The 22,459-nt window shown below is 47.0% G+C and overlaps 1 protein-coding gene across 5 annotated transcripts in view; it reads left to right on the top strand.

Moving 5' to 3' along the window:
- Sipa1l2 (signal induced proliferation associated 1 like 2) overlaps positions 1 to 22,459 on the top strand; it is a 146,166-nt gene that overhangs the window by 36,285 nt on the left and 87,422 nt on the right. For all 5 annotated transcript variants that reach the window (XM_076916051.1, XM_076916054.1, XM_076916050.1 and 2 more), the window contains exon 2: positions 10,001 to 10,057. The gene's annotated coding sequence lies outside the window, so the exon portion shown is untranslated. The remainder of the gene's footprint in view (positions 1 to 10,000; positions 10,058 to 22,459) is intronic.

The following is a 22,459-nucleotide window of genomic DNA, read 5'->3' as shown; positions in this document are numbered from 1 at the left end:
GCTCATTTCCTTTCTTCACAGAGTAAATTCATTCCCATTCATCGCCCCTTTGTGTTTCCTCAAGGGAGCTGCTGCCTTAATGATGTTTGAGGATACTGACTCTGGGCTAGTTTAATTGCAGGTCCTTGTTTGTGGGCTTTTTCCATCCTTACAAATCTTTGAGGACCTCAGAGATGTTTGTTTTGTTTATGTGAGATCTGTCAGTAGTCATCATATTGGAAATCATAAGCAAGTTTAGACACTTGTCCTGTCCCAAGTGCCGCAGAGCCCAGGCAGGGCACTGTGAGATGTCAGGTACCAGCCAAGGACATGGTGGATGGTGTCACCTTTCAGAAGGGCTATGTTTTGTATAAGAAGCATGGCATTTCTATTTTCCTTTAAAACAGGCACTTCATTCCTTCTCTTTAAACTGTCTCTGAGTGGCCTCTTTGGGTAAGTACTGGGTAGTCTACTCTCAAGTGTAGGTATATCTGGGACAAAGTAGCTCCATGCCGCCTAGGTCTATCCCAAGGTGTGGTCCCCTGAATGGCAGACAACAGATGCTCTGGATTTCAAGGGTCAAGACTTTACAGGACCATTTATTTTTATTTGTCCCTAAACAATATTGAAGGAAATAGTCTATGTAAATTTTAAAAATATTTAAAAATTTGAGATTATAATATATAATTACTCTTTTTATTTTTCTTCCCTTCAAACCCTCTTGTGCTCTGCCCTCTCTTTCTTGCTTTCAAATTTATGGTCTCATTTTCTCTCTGTGTGTGTGTGTGTGTGTGTGTTCCTAAATATGTAATGGAGCCTGCTCAGTCTGTACAGTGTTACTTGTATGTCTGTATTCTCAGAGCTGCCCGTTTGGCACTGGAGAACCACTTGACATGCTTCTGTGCTCTTGGCTAGGGAAGACTCTCTACCACTCTTAGATTTCCTTAGTTGCCTGCAGCTCTTTGTCTAGGCTGAGGCCCCTGAGCTTCCCCTTGTCTACACTAGCATGTCTACTGATGCCTTCCTTGTTCAGGTCTGTTTGACAGCCATATTGGTGAGTAGCTTCTGACATTTTTAGGAAACACAATGTCACAGAAAACTCTCCATTCCTCTGGCCTTTAGAATTGTTCTCTCCCCTCTTCTGCAGTGATCTCTGAGTCTTAAGCTCAGGAGTTCTGTTCTAGATGTTAAATTTTATTTTATGTGTGTGTGTGTCTGTCTGCATGTGCATATGTGCAGTGCCTATGGAAGCCGGAACAGGCACCAGATCCAGTTTGTTGTTATGACCTTGCCTTGTGCTTGGAGGCCATCACTGAACACGCCGTTGCTTTTCTACTGCTGACACCGTAAGAAGGTCCATGGCACAGAGTTTGAGAGGCACCGCCTTAAGATGTAGAGCAGCTAGAGAACATGACTCTGTTGTTAACGTCTCCTGTAGACGCTCGAGGACTTGGATTGGAGTGCTAGCTGGGGCAGTGGTGCCTATAATCCCAGCACCCTGGAGGCAGAGGGAAGAGGGCAGAAGGTCTTTGAGGCTGCTGGCTACACACACACACACACACACAACATGACCCACTGAATATCTTTGGTAGTCTGAACAATTTGAGGGAGTTAGATCCACAGATGGAGAGTGTAAAAAATTAATTTTGTGTTAGTGCATAAAAATGAGTCAAGGGTAAAATATGTTATGCAGTAAAACAACAGTGTTATGAGCTGTGCCTGGCCAGCCCTCCACCTTTCTCTGACTTTGTCTTCTTTCCTCTGTACCTGGTCCTACTTGTCCATAGCCCTTCAACCTCCAGGCAACTGTGTATGCTCTCCTGAAGTATGAGGCACCGTTAGGAAAACTGGCCATGTAGGATTCTGACTGGACTACACTAGCATAACAGGCTTTCTGCTGGTGACAGCTACCCTCACTCTCAGTTCCACAGTTTCTGCCCTATGACCAGCTCTGTGGGCTGTCCAAGTTGTGTGCACAGAACAGGGAACTCCATTTGTGTGTGGCTTTCCTAGAAGGACTTCTCAGTGAGTTTTTCCCTGGTTCTTCTGCCTTTGACAGAATCTAACCTGGTGATAGCAAGTGTTCCATTTACTCTTTTGTGGGTCAAAGCCATCACCTTGTGCTTTGGTTTTAGTTTTAGCGTATGCCTAGAAGTTTTTGAGGTACCAGGTTCCCTGTAGTTGACATTTTGCCCTGTTGCATTCTTCTCTAAAAGTTGCTGAATTTCTGTGACTGCAAGAAGGTTCTCTTCCAATAGCTTGAAGCACATGGGCTGGAGAAGCCATGTGACTTGGTGAGAGGGTCCTCCTGCTTCCCACAGGAGTCTGTACAGTCTGCACATGTGGAGAACTGGAACCTAGTGATGTCACACTGTCTTTCTAATTGTGTCCCAAGGACCCAGTTTCCTAGTGAGAGGACATGTGCATAACTGTGGTTGGAGGCAGAGTCCCCTGGCACAGAGCAGCAGCTGTTTACTGTGTGGTGGGCACACGGTGAGCCTCACCTGCTCTTTCCTGTGGAATCTTCCTGGGCTGGCTCCTGAATCCACACCGAGTCATCCTTAGCTTTTGGTGTTGGCTTCACGTTTTGAAATATTTCCACTCGGTTGTCCTACCTGGTTGTCTATGCATAGTTATTATTTTTGCAGTTAGAGGCACCACCTTTTCCAGTCTTTCTCATCACGGTTTCCTAATTCAAGCTGTGAGAGATTTAATTCAGTTCTGTAGGCGTTTATGGGGTGTTTGCAAGTCGGTAGCTGCATTATTACAAACCTGCCTCCTTGTTTTCCATGTTGCCTAGAGCTCTTTGATTAGCATGCTCCCTCCCACCACTGCGCCGCCTGTTCCTCACTCAGCTCTCCCTTGGTGGGTTGTTAAGACTGAGAGCCTCCTCAGGAGATGAGTGGTCAGGGCTCACCCTTCCTCTCCGCTCTGGGTTGTTGTAGTGCTGCAGTTTGCTGTCTGGTGTGCACTCAGAGCTTTGCCCAGCCTTTTCGGCGTGGGAAGTTGGGAGTGGGAGAGAGCATAGGATCCAGAGGAGAAAATGGCTCTTTGACATTGACTTTACCAGAGCAACAGAGAACATTCACCTGACTGTTACAGGGAGATAGGGATGGTATTCACGTAGTCCTGGATGCAGTGAGCTACCAAATGGTGTAAAAGCTGATTCTCTTGCATTGCATCTCCAAAGCTTTCTTGGAACTTTCCTCTCACATAATTGGTTGCAGACACGGGAACGTATGTAAGTGATAACCTACACCCTAGGTGCGCAAAGGGTTAAAATGTGAGCAGTGTGAACTTAGGAACCCTGTTCTGTGAGGAAATGCTCAGTATTCCTGAGCCAAACCTTCCCCTCCCCCACATGAGAAGACAGCTACATAATTTCAAATGGATACATTCACTGATTCTCTTACAAGAGAGGTCTAGCCTGTGGGGGACACAGCGGCATGAGTTTATTTTCTCTCTAGTATTTTTCTTTTGTTCAGGGAGCTCATGGGGAGCTCATGGATTCTCATTTGTGTTTCCAGGGAATGGTAAGCAGGGCATGTATCAAGAAATTCCTGGGGCTGTGAGCTCTGCCCCGTTGAGTGTGTATAGACACGGGGGCAGCAGATTTGGGAAATGATCAGCCGCGGGGCCGTGTGCCTGTTAAGGACACCTAGAGGCAATTGTTTAAGTTGGTCTTTTCTTAGTTTGTTAGTTGCTCTTAATCTGCATCCTTAAAATAGAAAATACACTTGGATTTCACGAGTCTGATTCATTCTCCTTGATTTAATGAGCACCACCGTAGGTTCACATTATGGGTACCTGGGCTGAACACCTTCAAGACATTGTTCAGTTGGAGCTCCGATCAGACGCTGCACAGAGCACAGCGCAGCGCGGCTCCCACTGCGCTGCATGGTCTGGGGTTGGATCAGAGCTCAGCTCTAGATAATGAATATAAATGATACCTTCTCATTTCCAATGTTTCGCCTGTCTGTGAGCAGGTGCTGATGCAAACTAGCAGATGATTATGGAAGCCTCGGTCAGCTGTGCATGTCAGGTCCAAGGGCCTTTGCTGTTCCCAGGTAGGAATGCCTGTGTGGTGCACCTTCCTTCTTGACACAGAGCATCCTATGAGTGAGCCTGCATCCCATTACCAAAATGGCACCTGTCTGTAGTGTTTTACAGATCGGGTGGAGATGAGGATGGTTCTTCAGGTACCTAATGACCTCTCCCTACTCCACCCTGTGTTGAACACCCTGTGTTGTCTCACCTGTCTGGGCATGAGAACCGGAACTGTAGGGTCGGTACCTGGGTGGACAGAGGGTAGGAAGGCTGCAGAGCTGAGCTGTTTGCCTTGTCTACACATTTGCCTTTTGTGTTCATTTTGGGATAGAGCTTTTTAGCATTAGTGTAGCAGGAATGTTTTGGTTCTGAAGTTGTCCTTATTCATTTTTTTGTATGGTAAATGCTGAAAGAGGCAGAGAATTTCTTAGTCCGCATATGGTCGTGATAGTAATTTACTGCTAAGTCCCAAAAAGAGTTAATATCATAAAGTTGGGGCGGGGGACAGGATAACAAACAGTGGAGCAAACATTGTCTGCTGCCACTGTCCTTTGAGTCTAAGAAGCTTGCCTGCTGTTGTTAATTCACTTTATAACTATTTGTTAATTCCTGCCAATTACACTTCAGGCTACTGCCTGTTAAAAACTCACAGTCTTGTGGCATGGGCATTAAAAAATCATGTAAGAAGCTGAAAATGTTGGAGTGCAGTGGGGAATAAGGCACCAGGAAGCTCTTTAACTGTATTCTCCCTTAGAGGTGCCAGAGAAGTGGAGAGTGAAGGCCTTTGAGGCCTTGGAGATGCTACATAGACCTGAGAAGGCCCTGTGAGGTGAGGTGCAGGCCTGAGAGATTGCCCTGTGAGAGGAAGTGCTGTTGGACTAAGAGAGTGCTCTGTAAGGTAAAGGATGGAGAGTGTCCTCTGAGGTGATTTGGCGCTCAGAGTGCTCTGTGAGGTGCGGGGCTCTATGTCTGAGGTGTGTGTGGTGATCCAGGTCCCAGGTGTGTCCTTACTAGCTCTGGGCTGAGATGAGAGGGCAGGTCTGATTGAGTTTGCTAGGTCAGTGTAGGTGTGGCTGGTAGTTTCCTCAGTCTTCAGGTGAAGGAATGGGGTCCTCTCTGGTTTCCCCTGCCCTACAAAGCCTTTCATTTTTTTCTGTGTCTTCTTCCAAGTCAAATATGGCTTCCTCCTCTCCATTGAGGAGTAACCCACCAGAAATCTCTTCTGGTGCTATCTGAGGACACTTGGATTCATTCTGTGAGAAGCCTAGGCAGGCTTTAGGCAGTGATTCTGGTGCCAAGAATTTCATCTTGGTGTAGACAGCATGTAGGGCTGCATGTTGGTGCTAGATTTGCTATATAAATATTTGTTGAATATTAAACAGCTTCAAAGGGTCTCTGTGTCCAGTGTCTCTTCCTTTCCTGAGTAACTTGAAAGGAACCAGAGTAATCATAAACCACCATTGGCATTTCAGTGCCATTGATGTTGAGAATTCCACAAGATCTTAGACTGGGTGACTGGTCAGCATGCTGAACACATACTATCATCAGGAACATTAGTATCCAGAGCACATTCCCAGGAAGACTGATGTCATCTGACATATTCAAGTCCCCAGGTACCCACAGTCCTAATGCTGTGGTCTTTACCCAGTGCTGACTGTCATGTTCTCAACTTGTCTTCTGAGAGGTGGTCTGGGCTTTGAGGGCTCGTGGTGACTGGGCAAGCTGGGCTAACCTCGTGTTGGTGTCCGCTGCCACTTGTTCATGTCATTGTATCTCAGAGTGGTGAGGGAGTGTGGTGGCCATCCTAGCTGCACAGGATGCTGAGGGGAGAGACACGGTTCCTTTGCTGATTTCCAGAGCTTCTGGGCTGTGGACCCAGATGGACAGGGCGTGACTTAGCCTGGTTTTGACTTGGAATGATCTCAGTATATTGACAGGGAACCTTGGTTTCTTTGTTTTTATTTTGTGTGTATATACATGTATATGTTCTTAATGCACAGGCGTATGGAAGCATAGGTCAGCCTTCGGTGTCTCTACTTAGATTCCGTTCATTTTATTTTATGAAACAAGGTCTCCCACTGGCCTGGGGTCCAACAATCCAGCTGAGCTGTCTGGATAGTGTGCCCCAGTGACCTTACCTGTCTCTTTGCCTCTAAATCCCAGCGCTGGGTTTATAGGAGCACAACATCATGCATGACTTTTCTTCCTGGGTTCTGGGGACTGAACTTAGGGCATTAAGCTTACATGGCAAGCACTCTACCCAGCCCCAAGAATTTTACTGTTAAAGAAACAAAACAAAACAGAATGTAGCCTTGCTTAGGTGCTGGATTTCCCTGAATACTGGCAGGTTGTCTTCCTACCAGTTGGAGGAAGAGCTGAAAGGAATATCTGTGGGTTGGTGCTGGCTGCACTTCCTCAGAACCTCCCTTTATCAGGAAGCCCGCTGGTGGGAACAAGGCATGGGAGGGGGCATGCCTGTGTGGCATGTTTCTATGCAGAGCATCTTGTGAGGTGTCCTAGCACCGACCTAGGAATGGGGCTCTTCCTGCCCCTTCCCTTGTGTCCCAGTACATGACAGTTGCTGGGGAGACTGCTTTGCTGGAGACCCAGGTTTATGTGCATTCCTCCTTTCCAGCCCAGAGCCCTTACCTCATTAAACCACCTGTGAAGGAGGAAGTGCGACCAGGCTCCAGAGTCCTCCTTGCTTCTAGGAGAATCTGTGACTTCCTTTTCTGGCCATAAGCAAAAGCAGCTGAAAGAGTGGGCTTTGCTTATCATGGGATGCTTGCTGAGTCAGGGGAAGGGAAGGAGCTTTTCCAGAATGTTCATCATGTAGGGGCCTCACCATAAATTACGGGCAGTGACCCAGAAGTGCAGTGTGAATCTGACTGTTAGCAGCAGAGTTTCTAACTTGTGTAGGGTCTCATAAAGCATGCACATGAAGACACTTGAGAATAGAACCTTCCTTACAGAAAAACTGGAATATTGATCTTTGAGAAACACGGGTGCTTCAGAAGCACCTCTCTCTTAAAGTCTGGAAGGTCATACTGTGCTTGCAAGAGATACTTGTTATTTGTAGTGAAGTCATGTCTTCCGCACAGGTCTCCCTGGTGAAGGCTTCGTGTGTCACATGTGGCGTTCTTGCACAGCCTCAGTGGCAGAGACCATCATGTACGCAGTATGCTCTTGTCCTATTATAATAGCTAGAAGCTAGGAGGCAGCCTGTAGGAGTTGGCCCAGTGGTGGCTGTGATAGATAGTCAGTGAACACTTGGAAAGGACATCTGTCAGAAACATTTTGTGTTTGAAGGCATTATATTGTAAAATAAGCATTTCAGCATTATCAGATAAATTTATATATTTAGGTAGCCGTTGTGTCTGTCTGTCTGTCTGTCTGTCTGTGGTTTTTCATAAGACTGGAATTCTGAACCTGCTAAAGCAACCTCCTCATCTTCCCTCCTCTGAACCTATTCTGCTTCTGCTTTGAGTCTGCACTGCTCCTGGAACCCCATTTAAGAGAAATCCCCTGTCTCAGCCTTTGTCCCTTTGTGACTCACGTACCTTACTTAGTGGCCCTCGAGCTTCAGCCATAATGTATCAGAAGTCAGAATTCCCTTCCTCCTTAAGGCTGAATAACATCCATTGTATGATTGGGCCACACTCTGTTTATTCACCCATCAGTGGACACTTGGGTCGGTTGGAAAGAGCGGCTGTCAAAGTGGCTAGATACATATTCTAGAGCAGGAGTTCTCACTTGTGGGTCATGACCCATCCGAGGTCGAATGACCCTTTCACAGGGGTTGCCTAAGACATCAGAAAACACAGATATTTACATTACAATTCATAACAGGAGCAAAATTATGAAGTAGCAACAAAAACAATTTTACGGTCACCACAATAGGAGGGACTGTATCATAGGGTTGCAGCATTAGGAAAGTTGAGAACCACTGCTCCAGAGCCTACTGTAAGTTCTTTGGATGCAAATCCTGGATCCCATGGCAAGGCTGAAGGACCTGTTGACTGTGCTTCTGATTCTGAACCTCAGAACAAGAGCAATTTGTCATTGAATGCAATGAGAAATCCAGCTGCTGCTGAGGGATTCAGGAATGTCTCATCAGTTGCTTTGGGCTTCCTAAAAATGGAGGCAGACTGGAAAGGTTGGCTTTCTAAAACAGGCCAGTGACATCCTTCTGAATAAGTGGCCTTGTCTTTATGTCATACTGAAGTGGTTCATGATGGTACCAAGCCAGCATAGCAGCTACTGAGCAGGATGGCCGGGAGCCCTCCTTATCAGGGGCTGCCTCATCTTGCAGGAAGCCTGCTCCTGGGCTCCTTCTGGTCAGTATCCCCTCCTTACTGCATCTTGGGTCCGAGTGCTGTCATACAGGAGTGTGGATTTTAGGAAGATTTCTTATAACTACTGCTTTGAAAATTGAGTGGTGGATGAAGAAGCTCCTGATCTGAGGAGCAGTCTGACTTCAATTCATATTCATTCATAGTCTCTCTCCTCCCTCTCCTCTCTCCTCCCCTTTCCCCCTTTGAGTGCTGAATCCCAAATGTGCACTGCCGTACATGGTTTAGGTGAGGTTCTGGAAGGAACCATGGCTTCGTGCATGCTAGGCAAGCCCTCTTCCAACAGAACTGCTCTCTGGGCCAAGACCCAAGAATCCTGACCTTCCAACAGGGAAGTGCTTCCCTGAGCACAGATTTCCTCATTCAGGGAAGCAGGATGACCTGTCTACTCTGCCACTCCCTTCTTTCCTTCCCTTCCCTTTTATAGTAGGTGTGAGTTTGCAAACAGCACCGGAACTGTCACTAGAAGCAGATGTGGTTCAACGGGGTACTCTGGAACATCCTCCTCCTTCTGGTCTTGATGTTGCCTCCATAGCACTTAGAAGTGACTGTGATTCCAAAGGCTGTTGAGTGACGTAGTTGATTCGTGTTGTCGTTTCCTGTGGTAGAATTAGAACTCAGGTGTTTTAAGAGTATTTGTTGAGGTTGGAGAAATGGCTCAGTGATAAGGATCCAGGTTCTGAATAAAGAAATAAAGAGTAAAGGTGCATGATCACTCCTAGGTATGATGGAGTCTGTTACAGATATGTGGGAAAGAGTAGCCAGAGTCAGACATCTGGGAGAGTCCTGAGTGGACATGACCTTGAGCCCTGTGGGGAGCGAGGGAACCAGGTACAACAGCCTGGAGGCCTGAAGGTGCAAAGGCAGGTAGCCAAAATGGTTGGATTGTGTAGGGAAGAGCGGCCCAGCTCCCTGGGCTGGAGAGGTCAGGGCTGGGGACAGGGTCCTAGCTAGCTGAGGGGTCCTGTAGCAGGTAGGAACTGAGGGATGCTGGGAGAACCTGGTGGCTAGTGTTGGTTTTAATATGCTAAATAAGCATCTCAGCCATTCATCCTGGGTTTGAAACCTAACAGATTCCCAGCACCCATATGTGGCCCACAAAAGTGTAATTCCAGTTCCAGAGAATCTCACACCCTCTTCTGGCCTCTAGGGCTTATGCACATACATGTGAGCAACACACTCATATACAGGTAAATAAGCCTTTCAGAGTACTTCTTGAAGTACAGTGAACAGTAGGGATGTATGGGAAAGCCGACAACAAACTCTTACCTTCTGTTATAAACAATATTTTACAAAAATAACCTGTCCAAGGCAAGAGTGGTGTTGCAAAAGAGACTGTGCTTGCCAGCCTCTGCCACCTGGATGCAGAGCAGCCCACTGGGTTCTCTCATCTACTTTTTGGTCAGCCTTTGACATTATCATTTACCTCAGCAGCTGTTACATGCTGGGAGAGGAAGAGACAGAAATGGCTAAGATAATGCTTTGGTGTCCTTGATGGGCCTGGATCTGACATCCCGAGGTCTCTGGAAGGAGCTCTGGTTGCCCAGAGATTCTGAGTGTACTGAAAACTATTGTTGGTATTTCCCTCAGGAATCTGACCAGGTCTCTGTCTTCTCCTGCAGGTTCTTGCAGGCTGTGTGAGCTCCAGGATTTGCCATCGGAAGTTGGAGTCTTTTTAGGTAAGTTGCTGCAGGCTGCCGTGCAGACCACGCAGACCAAGTTACCCTCCACAGCTATTTGATGTTTTAATTGGACTCCTGCATCCCAATAATGGTTCTTTGGAAAGGTGTGTTCTCTCTCCATGTATTGAATGCTGTAACAGATGTGGTGAGCAGGGCTCACACAGGCTCCTTTGAACTTTAGAGTTGCCTAATGTGGTGGGATGGGGGTTCAAACCTAGTCACTGAGTTTCTGTGTGTCCATTGGTGTGTTTTCGAGGATATGCATTTATAATCAGTTTGTGCATATCTGTGCAGAGAGTGCCCCATAGGTAAGACGGACTCAGGTGAGCATATTGTGGGCAAAGGGCTGCCTGAAGTCCACTGTCCTGGAGAGTTAGGTCATGGTGGGGTGTGCTGAGGTGGGCTGCCTTAAGATGGGAATGGCTGTTGGCTAACCTTTCAGCCTTGAGTCAAGGTGTGCTTCCTCTTTCCTTACATGAATTACAGAATACATGGAAACAACAGGAAGTGAGATAGGTCTCTGAAGGAGCCTCTGTCTGCCCTGCCTCGTAAGTCCCGCTCACACACATGCACATTTGTGCCTCACATGTACAAATTCCACCCTTTGCCCCAAGAACATCAGTGTATGTTTCTTAGGAGTAAATGTGTGTGTTGAGTCACAACAGCTAAGTTATCAACCTTGAGCTATTTAATGCTGACCCATCTATGCTCCATCTGTTACCAGCATCCCAGTTCAGTTCCTCATCTGACACAGAGTACCCGTCCTTCATGGCATCGTCCACCTCCATCCAGTGTCCAGTCCAAGGCTGGGTGCTACATGTAACTGCCATGTTTCGTGTGTGAGTGTATGTGTGTATGTGTGTGTGTCTGTCTGTTTCTGTATGTGTGTCTGTCTGACCTCTCTCCTCTCCCTCCTCTCTCTCTCTCTCTGTCTCTGTCTCTCTGTCTCTGTCTCTCTCTCTCTGTCTCTCTCTCTGTCTCTCTCTCTCTCTGTCTCTCTCTCTCTCTCTCTGTCTCTCTCTCTCTCTGTCTCTGTGTGTGTGTGTGTGTGTGTGTGTGTGTGTGTCTGTCTGTCTGTCTGTCTGTCTGCATGCGCCTTTGGCAGCTATAGCTGGGCTTGCCTTTATAATGTTGTCAAGGCAAGTGTTTGAACAAGGACAGGATATCACCACCAGAGATGCCAGCATCACCGCATACTGTCTCACTGCACAGGGTCAGTGCATGAGGCTCCTGTGTGGTGAGACTGTGGAAGTCTCTACAGGAAGGAGTGACTGCTGAGGAGCGGCAGCAGAGGCCAGGATGGCTTTTCTGACATGACCTTGCTCCTTCCTGATGGGAACTAGAAGACCCAGTCCATTTCCTGTGCTCAGGGAAGCCCTTGAGCCTAAGTCAATTCTGCTGTGGAAATATCAGTGCAGAGAGGTGAGGAATGTTCCAGAACAGGAAGTAGGCAGGACTGCAGAGTTTTGCTTAAAGGAAGGAACCTTGTGACACTGCATCTGTCCTTCCAGTGCTGTGGGCTCCTCTCCAGCTGTGTGACAAGTCAGTGCTGTCAAAGCCAGGTGGCTGGCTGAGACTGGAGCTACCTGACACAGCTCAGCACCCTTTGGCATTTTCTCACCTAGGAGAGCGATGGAAAGCAGCTGTGCTTGGGTTTCTCCACCTGGAGGACCCATTTCCAGACCCACACTTAGTGGATCACCATGGGAAGGGAGGTCCTGGACAGGTCCTAGTGTGTGCTTCAGGGTGAGTGGTTTTGATGCCTGCCAGAGATGTTAGGCATCTGTAGTGTGTCAGATCATAGTTTATTGTGTTATATATAAGAGTATTACTTCATACAACCCAGACATGCAACAGAGGAGAACTCTCCAAAGGTAACTGGTACCCATAGACTTCCTGTAAATCTAGTCACATTTAAAATCCAGGCAAATTTAAAAAGCAGAATTACCTGGGTGTGGCTTTGCAGACCTTTGATCTCAGCACTCAGAATCTGAGGCAGGTGGGTATGTGTGAGTTCAAGGCCAGCTTGATTTACATATTGAGTTCCATATGAGTTCAGCCAGGACTGTTGATCCTCACCCAACGCACCCCAGAGGAACTAGTAGCTCTGTGGGTAGAAGTGCTTGCCACGCAAAACTGACTTCCTGAGCTCTGTCCCCAGAAACAACATGGTAGAAGGAAAGAACTCTGATCTCCACATACATCCAATGGCATATGTGTGCCCCCCTCTGACCTCTATACACACATATATACATATACATATACATATACATATACATATATATCCTAATATACAGAAGGACATACCCACTGTGTACCAGACTTGCAGTGTGCTTCAGTTTGGAAAGTGTTTCCAGTCCTGCGTTATAAAGACATACTGTTGTCTTCTCTCTCCCTTAGTGAAAAGCCGCTGAGTCGGTCGGCTCTGGGTTTATGAATGGGAGGGCTGGGCTCTGTCACAGAACATGTTGTAATTTCATAAGCTGTTTCCTTTCTTTGGTTTGTTTGTTTATATGGAGTGTTTGTTTGGTGGCAGCAGCAGTGGAAGGTTTCCTGAAGGAGGCATTCACTGAGGAACAATGGGTAGCGTTCAGACTTTGATTCCTTGGTGAAATAACTGTTTTTGTTCCATGGAGGCTTGTCTCTGTTAATTAACCATGTGTCTGAGAGCAGTTGGGGATCTGCCACATCCTGAGTAGCTCCAGCCCGGGCTCTCCTGCCTCCGACTTTCTAGGGCCGAAGTTCTTGAGACCTTGGATCATTCGGTCCCTCACACACCTGCTTGGCCATCCCCCACTTTGAAAGATGAACAGAAATGCTAAGCACGTGATCCATTCTGGGGGCTGTCTCGTGGACAGTGGGGAGCTTCTCTGTTTTCATTAAACTGCACTCGGCAGCAGCACCGCTTGCTTTAAGTCTACCTGTGCTTGCCATTGCTACTCCTGTTCTGAATCCTGTGAGGATGGAGATGAGATGCTTGAAAACCTGCCAAGGCCTCAGGGTGAAAGAAGAGTTGCATCTCTGGCTGGAAGACTACAGTTTTGAGCCATTTTGGCACAGGATATATGTAGACAAACATGCTAGTATGTGGACTTTTTGTGTTGGTGGCTAAGACCTGTGATTGGAGCATTCAAGATACTTAGGCAGGAAGATTGTGAACTCTGGACTAGGCTGGGCTACATATGAGACATTGTCACAAAAAAGAAAAAACAATCCCCATACATACACCCCAAAGCTGGGCTTGGTGGGACCTGCGATTTAGCGATGGGAGCCTTCACATTAGTGACGTCAGCAACTGAGTGCCGCCAGCAGATTGTCAGGGTTAGTTTATTTGACCTTGAGCAATTTACCTGAACCCTTTGTTTGTTGCTGGAGATTGAGCCCAGGACTTTGAGTTCAACCTAGATTTTTGTGCTTCACTTTACATATAAGCAAAATGCACTGTAGAGTCATACCCAGACAGTGACCTCTGGGAGGGGCGGGGCATAGTGAAGACTCGGAGCCTCCTTGTCTGCTGAGCTGTGGTGAGCATCTCCTGTGGGTGATCTCAGCTGCTGTGCTTCAGGATTGGAACGCTCATGTCCAGCTTGGAGAAATAGCTATACAAATGTCACTCTCAAGGTTTCTGATGAGTTTTATTAATAGGGACACTTGCCACTGCTGATATAGCTATTTAACTAATTTCTGAAAAATAATTAGCTAAATTGTTGGTAAGAACACCATGATCTGTATGTCCATGTGACATAATTTCTGAAGGGAATACAGTGAGAATTCCGTTTGAGGCAGATGGGACTGAGCACAGGCAGTCAAGACCCTGAGTGGCGTCTTCCACCTGGGAAGAGATGAGTTGCATTTTATGTCCTCCGTTTGTTCTGGGCCTGGAAATCAATGCACTTTCCATTCTGCTGATGTTTCCTGGGCTGTCTCAGCCTCTTTAGCCTCAGGGTTTGGGGTAGTTAGGAGTCTGCCACGCTTTAAGATTCAGTAACTTCTGGCACAGAAGTTAAAAGCTAACCGCCTTTTAAAGGACCAAGAATAAATTTGGCTCTGGACTGGCAGCATTCCGCATGGAGGGACTGCTACTGTTAGGTTAGGGTTGCAGCCAGGCCCTAGAAGCCTGTCCTCACTAGAACACTTAGAGGGACAAGTGATAGGGAAAGCCAAGAAAGGAGATTACTCCATGTGGCCACACAGGGAGAGAGAAGAGGAGCCCAGATGCCCAGTGACCCCTTCTCCCAACTTCCATTCTTCAGAGTCCTGACTGGAGGTTTAGGTTTGAATTGAGGGTGCGCGTAGGTAAGCAGTGCTGCTGGTCAAGTGTGGTCCCGCCCAGCACTGACCTTCCTCTCTCCAGTCTGCCCTGCATGGTATCTGACGGGTTGTCGGAGCTGTGTGGCATCCCTTCCGGGGAGACAAGCTCTTCCTTTGGCTGGCAGCGATATCAGCCTTTTCCTTCATGAGATTACTTGGAAATTCCAGTTTCTCAGAGTCCACTCCTTCAGTGTTCTGATAGCTAGGGATGGGAAGAGGACACAGCATCTACAGAGTACCCTCATTAGCCTGTCCAAGATGGTCACAGGGTCAGGGTATCCTCCAGGGCTGGGGGTGAGCCATCTGTAGCTTCTTTACTGCAGACCAGTGAAGAAGTTCCTCAGAGAGCTTTAGCACAGTTACCTCTCTCCATCCATAATAAGAATTCATGGCAAAGATGTTAACTTCTGTATTGAAAAAAGAAAATGTGAGCCGGGCGGTGGTGGCGCACGCCTTTAATCCCAGCACTTGGGAGGCAGAGGCAGGCGGATTTCTGAGTTGGAGTCCAGCCTGGTCTACAGAGTGAGTTCCAGGATAGCCAGGACTACACAGAGAAACCCTGTCTCGAAAAAAAAAAAAAGAAAAGAAAAAAGAAAATGTGACTGCTAAGTTAGTATCAGGGATGAAGGATTATTGAAATGTGGGTTTTAAGTTTTCAGTTTGTTATATGTTTCCTGCTTCTCAGAGTGGAGTCTGTTCAGTTCCTCTGTGCACTCCACAAGGCCGGTGCTATTGATCTCTTGGTTGTGTAGACTGTGTGGGCTTCAACACTGACAGTGGCTCACTCTCGACTGGTATGTGTGCGTGTACATTTCTAAATGCAGGGACACATGCATACATGTCTATAAGGAGGACAGAACCACTCTTAGGTGGTTACACTCCTGAGGTGCCTTCCACCTTGGTTTTTTTTTTTTTTTTTTTTTTTTTTTTTCCAGTTTTGGTTTGTTTGTTTTAAGACAGACTCTCTTACTAGCTTGGTGATAAACTCTCTTAGAAATAAACTAGAGACCCACCTGTGACTGTCTCCCTAGCTGTGTGCCTGTTGTCACTGTCTCCCCAGCCATGAGTGTGCTGTGCTGGGCTTTTTTTTACATAGGTTCTTGGGCTCAAACTCAGGTAGGTCCTCATGCTTGCATGGATGGCACCTTGCAAGCCCTAGACTTAAGTGCTTGGTTGCCTGCTTTGCTGGATTGGTCAGGAGCCCAATGTTGCCTTAAGCTCTTAGCTACTCAGTCAAGACACTTTTTAAAAGCGTCATTGTACTGGAGGTAATGTAATTATGTAATCTATGTATCAGAGATGGGACGCCTCGTGCCGCAGTGCGTATGTGGCGGTCAGAGGACAACTTGTACAGTCAGTTCTGTCTTCCTATCTTTACACGGGTTCTGAATCCAACTGTGGTCACCAGGCCTGCAATCACCTTTACCTGCAGAGCCATCTTGCCTCTAAGAAACTTGAAAATCCTGTGTTTGGTATTTGAGAGCCAAATCACCTCACCAGTGAGCGGCCAACATCTATATTTTCCTAGGCTTTCCTGGGTGGTTCCCATAGGCTGTGAAGGTGGAGAAGCTACTTTGGCTCAAGGGAAAATTAGCAAGAGCCATGGTAATTGTCATAGTGCAAGCACTGCCTTCAAGGAACGAGAAAGTTCTCTTTAGTGGCCACGAATATGTGAGTCATGGGTCCTGGCTTGACTTCTCTGCTAACATCTGCCTGCCCTCTCATCTTCATGGAGAGGGTGTGAGGGCTGACGTGGTCCACCCAGTATCTGAGTACACAGAGCCTGGGGGAGTGTTCAGGGAGGAAGGCAGCCAGCCTCAAGAGCCTGGTACTGAGGGAGCGCCATCCTGCCTCCTTTCCTGTCCTTTGTCTATTGTGTGAAGCTTAGCATGCAGGCTTTACTCCTGTGATCTGCCTGCCTGGGAACTGCACTATTTTTAGGAACTTCTCCACACAATAGGTTTATAAAAAGGCTATTGAACCTTTTGAGGCTGCTGTGTTCTGTCTGACAAGGCTGAGTTACAAGCAGGCTTTCCCGCCTCACTGTTCAGAAGTGTAGGATTTTCTTTTCTTCTACGTCTTCTCCCCTCTTCTTTCTTTTATTTATTTGCTTTTTTCTTCCTTGGAAAATACTTGGAGACCCAGAGAGGGGTCTGCTGGTCCTGACCAGCTGTGCCAGGCATCTGTGGAGCACTCTGGTGTCTGTGGAGCACTCGAGTGTCTGTGGAGCACTCTGCAGTTTTTTCCAGCTCTGTTTCACACACACCGGTTAAGTTGCAGTGTTTTATTTCTCCTCCTTTTAAAATGTGCAAAAATATGCACAGTTAGTGGTGCTGCTGGGAAAAGTGAACAAGGGAGCTGTTTTCTCCTTCTGAGTCTTTTGTGTCTTGAGTTGTTTTCTCCAAGGAAGGGATCCCATTGACCTGGCTTGATGACCAATTGGGAAAGCAAATATTGTTTATTACTTTATATTCTTAAAAGACCACTTGGGCTGGGGATGTCACTAGCTTAGTTGGCAGCTTGCTTGTCTAGCATGAAGGAGACCCTGGATTCCAATCCCAGTGCCACATAAATCAGGTGGTAACCCAGACCTGGCATCCCAGCACTTGGCAGGTAGGAGTAGAAAGATGACAAGTTCACAGTCACTCTTGGCTTCATAGTGAGTTCAAAGCCAGTCTGGTCTTTATGAGACCCTGTCTCTGCAGAATCAAAAAGAGGATGAGAAAGACCAATTTGGGCAGTTGGATCTTGTTAGTATCTGATTTTATGCTCTGAATATGTTTGCTCATCAGGATGGAAGAACTGATTTGCTGCCTGCCTCTTATAGAACATGATGCTCTCCTGAGGTCATGGGATAGACTGGCCACTTCTTCCCCTTTGTATCTCTCAGTTAAGATGCTGTACCAAGCAGCACACTGACTTTACTCTGTGAGACTGACTTTCAAACACACTTTATCAAGATCATTCTCAAACTGATTTTCTTCTAGGCGACTAGCCAAATAAAGTTTTTTTTTAGTGTTATTTGTAGGGAGTGGTAGACTCGAAGCTGTCCATATAACCCTGGGATACTTGCAGAGGGGGTCAGCCTCCTTTGGTTGCCTTTCCAGGCCTTGGGACGTCAGCCACTGTAAGGACAAGCAGGTAGCTGTGTGGAGGGCACCACTCAGGTTCACCTGGCTGCATTTGAGCAGGCCTTCCCACATGTCCTCTCCAGTGTCTGTTACTCTCCTTGAGCTTGTCAGTGGCCTGGCTGGGCAGCTAGTCGGTATTGATGCATCCTCAGGTTCCTCAGGTGCCTGACTCTATGGCCACCTGTTCGCTTCAACTGTGAAGCTGTTTAGTGATTTCCAAATGTCACCTCAGCTCATAGATTCATTACCAAGGTTACTGCACAGAGCATCCTGTATCCTCTTTCCAGTTGCCTCTGGTGTTGGTTCGGTAGGCCTAGGGTAGGCCAGAGGATGAATTTTCCACCAGACCCTCTTGAGGGAGTTGTCCATGTGGACCATCAGGGGTCGAACCATAAAAGCCCAGACAAAATGTAGCTCACCCCAGGGCAAGAAAGTTCAGACGTGGCTCACCCCAGGGTTCTTCTTTGCTCTGTACTGTTCACAGTGCAGAAGGGCACACAGGCTTCTTAAGATGCCCACCCAGATGTGAGGGCTAGCTTTGCCCATCTGGATTTTCTGTTGCTGGAGGGCCTGTGACACAGGGTGACTGTGTAGATGTCCATCTGGCCCCAGACTACAGGCTGAGTCAGTCTCATCGAGTGTCTTTGTATGTTGAGTTACTACTGGTAATTATCTTATTTTGGCACCATCTTGGTCTTTTTGTGTCTCATACTGTTGTGCTTACTTTTGCATGCTGGTAGGTATGTGAACTGTGTTTTATTAGAAAACATAGGTTTACTTCAGGGATGACTCAGAACCTGGTAGGGACATGTCTAAACTGTAGCTTCATTTACATTTCATGGTGTCAAGTTCCTCTTTGTGAAAAAAAAAAAAAAAGCTCAAAACATTTTTGGTTGTTTTTGTTTGCTGAAACTCTGAGTTTGTAGCCCAGGATAACCCCCCAAATACAATCGTCCTCCTGCTTCAGCCTCCTAGTTACTGATATTCCAGATGGAAGCCACTATACCTAGCTTATACATCTATTTAAATAATCAAAGGACAAGTTCTCAGAGTTGATCTGACCCTCACTCTACCTTAGCATAAATTAGCTTAGGGAGCAGGGTGGATAAGGAAGAAGGATGTGGTAGTAAGAAGGGTCCAGTCAGTCTTCTTTCCCTTTCAGCATTGTCTCGATCTCTTCCTGTGGAGATGGTCTTCCTCCTGGGGAACCAGAGGTGGGAATGCCTGAGGCAAATGACTCTTCCTATGAGTGGCAGGGATGTGCACATCAGGACACCATGCTGGTTTTTTTCTTCACTACTAGAGACTGAACTTGGGATCTATGAGTACATGCTAGGGAAACATTTCTTCACATTTTAGAATTTGAGGCAGGGTCTCTCAGAGTCGGTCACAACAGCCTTAACCTTTGCTCCCCTGCTTCTGTCTTCAGAGTCGCAGAGCTGACAAGCCTGTGCCACCAGGAGTTGTTAGTAATGTTTCAGGAGCAAAGGCGACATGCTTTAACCAAGGTCCTTGGACGGCTCTTGAACTTTAGCTCAGCACACAGGGGTTTGTTTACTTTTCTTCATAGAAACCAGGGCTCTGAAATAAGCATCTCTGGGACCCCACACTGTCTGCACGTCTTATCTGTCTGAGTTTTTCATCTCTCTAGCCATGCTACCTTCTGTTCTTTCTTCAAGAACTTCTGTCTCTGTAGTCTCTTCCATTTCCAGCTGACTTACAACTTGTTACTGATTTGCCTGGGACCTACAGCCATAAACTTCCATCAAGTGGAGGCCTCTGGTTTGATCTGGGCCTGACCTTGGTGCTAGCTAGCCTCCTGCCCACATGAGACACTTGAAGAGGCTGAGGCGACTGGTTGGTGTTCTTCTAGACCAAGAGGAGCCATCAAGCAACACTGCTCCTCTGAGAGCCCTGGACAGCTGCTGGAAAGCAGCCTCCATGTGAGCTGCATGACCTGAGGTAAATACCAGCTCAGTGAGCAGATGGAGTAAAGATGCTCACTGAGCTCTTACCTCCTGGAACTCTAGTTCTCGACTTGTGCATCACGACCCCTTTGGCAAACCTCTGTCTGTAAAAAATATTTACATTATGATTCATAACAGTAGCAAAATTACAGTTATGTTGTAGCAACACAATAATTTTATGATTGGGATCACCACAACAAGAGGAACTGTATTAAAGGGTCACAGCCTTAGGAAGGATGAGAACCACTGCCTAGAGACTCATGAATGACTGATGGGATGCAGTCCAATGGTGGAGAAACTTTTGAAGGCTCTGATTTGACTGAATAAGTCACTGTGATAGCCAGGGTACCAGTGTCTGCCTGTTTCTGGTGTCATGTTTACAACTAGTAGGCTCAGGTGAAGGGTCTGTGGTACACAGGACAATTTCCTAAGTAGTCTCCACTGGAAAATGACATTGCATCCATCATTCTGTCACCTAGGTGTGTGTGCATATTTATGTGTGTGTACATATGTGCACACATGTGCATTTGGAGGTAAGAGCCTAATCTAGGCCTCTTCTTGGAAAGTCTCCAGCTTGTATTTTGAGAGAGTCTCTCATTAAGTCTAAGGTCTTTGGTTAGGCTAGGGTAGAGGCCATAAGCTCCAGGTTGTCTCCCAATTGCTGGACTCCAGTGGGTGGGTGCTGAGGCTCCAAAATCCACATTTTGTACAGCAGGCACTTTACCCACTGAGCCATCCAGCAAACCTTTGAATTTATTTTTTAAATGCAAACTGAATTTCTTTGGTGAAAGACAAAGTTTATTAAGTGGGTTCCTGGGACTGATTCTGCCTGGCAAATTTCTGGTGTCCTCTTCATACTCCCAGGAGCTGGCAGCAGGCAAGGTGGGCCTTAGCTCCCTGCTGGGCTGGGAGGACTACTCTCTGGGGTCTCTTGGGTAAGTTCAGGCACTCTGCTCCTTCATATAATTGCTGTCCCCCCTCCCCCTGCCCATGGGATGAAGACCCTGGAGTGTGAAATTAACACATCAAGTGAATTTGATATTGCAGTAGCCTTGGGCTAGTTTTTGCAAATTAAATTTTGCAGAAATTAGCGTCAGCCTTGCAAAGGCAGCATTAATTTAGTGCTGTTGACACTGAACTGTTTCCTTGAGATGGGAGGATGGTTTCACACTAGGATAATGAAGGACCCTGGCTGTGTAAATTTTCTGTTTGGTTAAAAAAAAAAAAAATGCCATTGGCTGAAAGGCTTGCCCAAGTCAAACTCCAGCAAATACCTCACACACTTAAAGATAACAGACATGAATGTAAGGCTGAGGAGGGGCTACGATTGGAAACAGATCTCCAGACTTTCATTAAGGGACCTTCAGGAAAGAAAGGTTGGTTTTTCTTTCTGAGATGGTTCTGCATCTCAGACCCACTGTGATACGAAGCTCACTGTCTTGACTGTAATGAGAATGCCTGCCTAGGAATTTTTAAAAATGATTTATGTGTTTATATGTATGTGTGCTCATGTAGTGGCAGAGGCCAGAGGATGGCGTTGGATTCCCTTAAAGTGGAGTTGCAGGCAGCACGTCATGAGTGCTGGGAATTGAACCTGGGTCCTCTGGAAGAGGACTGGTGGCTCAGCCATCTCTCTTGCCTACATCTTTGTTTATTGAGACAGGGTCTTTCTGGCCTTCAGCTTGCCAATTTAGCCAGGCTAGCTGTCCAGTAGGGCCCAAGGATCCACTTGCTTCTGCCTCTTCAGGAGATAACAAGTGAGCCACACAGGTGTGGGAGCATCTGGACTTTTATAGTGGGTGCTGGGACTCTGAACTCTGGTCTTCGTGCTTCCATGGCAAATATCTTACCTACTGAGGCAGCTCCTCCAGCCCTTTCCAGATGTCTTTGTCACTTGGGATGTTCTCTTTACCTTACCTGCTAGAGGCTTTTGTTGTTTTCAGTTTGAATCCAGGGGCTGATCCTTCCAGGTCCTGTGGTGGGAAGGGGTGCAGGTTTCCCTGTGGGAGCTGTAGGCTGGGTTCTGTTTGCACAGCGTGTGTGGCATGTCCTTTCCAGGGCAGCAGCTGCTACTTTGTTTGGGCTTAGTCTCAGAGCCAACAGTACTGTGTTGATGTGGGATAGTAATTCAATAGAAAGCCCTTGTCAGGATACTTGTGATTTATCTGTAGACTCAAGATAAAACTGTGGTCATGCAGGTTATTAGAGGCTTCTCTCTCTTGAGCAGTTGCTAGCAATAATTTACTTGACTAGCCCTTTGTGTTAGGCAGGTAAGAAAGTGTAGCCAGGACTAGAGTTCTCAGATTTCTTAATCCTTGCTTCTGTGGGGCAGATAGGTGTGCTATTGGTAATGGTAACATTGGCTTGGTCCCCTGAGAAGAGAGCTGGGCTTTCTGAGGACATACCAAAGACAGCAACTGAGAGGAACATGGGGGGTAGGGGGGCTGGTTTTGCTTTGTAGTTACAGGGTGGTGTGTAGGTGTATTCTGTGCTCTAGTTAGATTCTGTGCCTGTGAGATAGAACACTCTGACCATGGGGGGAAAGGTGTGACCTCAGTGCATATCACAATGGGCACTTGGGGATAGGCCTGCCTGCTATGCATGCAGCGTTCTCTAACCAGGGAGCTCACTTTAGAGCTGAGAAGTAACGCAGACACCGTGAGAGATGCTGCTTGCTGGCTTACTCTCAGGCTATTGCTTAGCTAGTTCTCTTATGCAGCACAAGAGCACTTACAGGTGAAGGTTGCTGCGCACAGTGAGTGGGCTGGGCCTTCCTAGGTCAATTAAAACCAAGAGGGTCCTCCACAGACACACCCATAATCCAGCCTGATGCAGGCAGTTCCTCCCAGCTAACTCTGGGCTGTCAGGTTGTATGGGAAGTGCAATAGGGCAGAAAGCTGATTCTTCCCCTTAAACTTTGTCATCGGAAATTACTTCCTTACTGTAATAGAAAGAAGTTGACCCTCTGTGAGCCTGTTGATAAAAAAATA

Source organism: Arvicanthis niloticus, chromosome 18, assembly GCF_011762505.2.
Source record: "Arvicanthis niloticus isolate mArvNil1 chromosome 18, mArvNil1.pat.X, whole genome shotgun sequence".
NCBI lineage: Eukaryota > Metazoa > Chordata > Mammalia > Rodentia > Muridae > Arvicanthis > Arvicanthis niloticus.
This window is presented reverse-complemented; position numbering and strand designations above follow the sequence as displayed.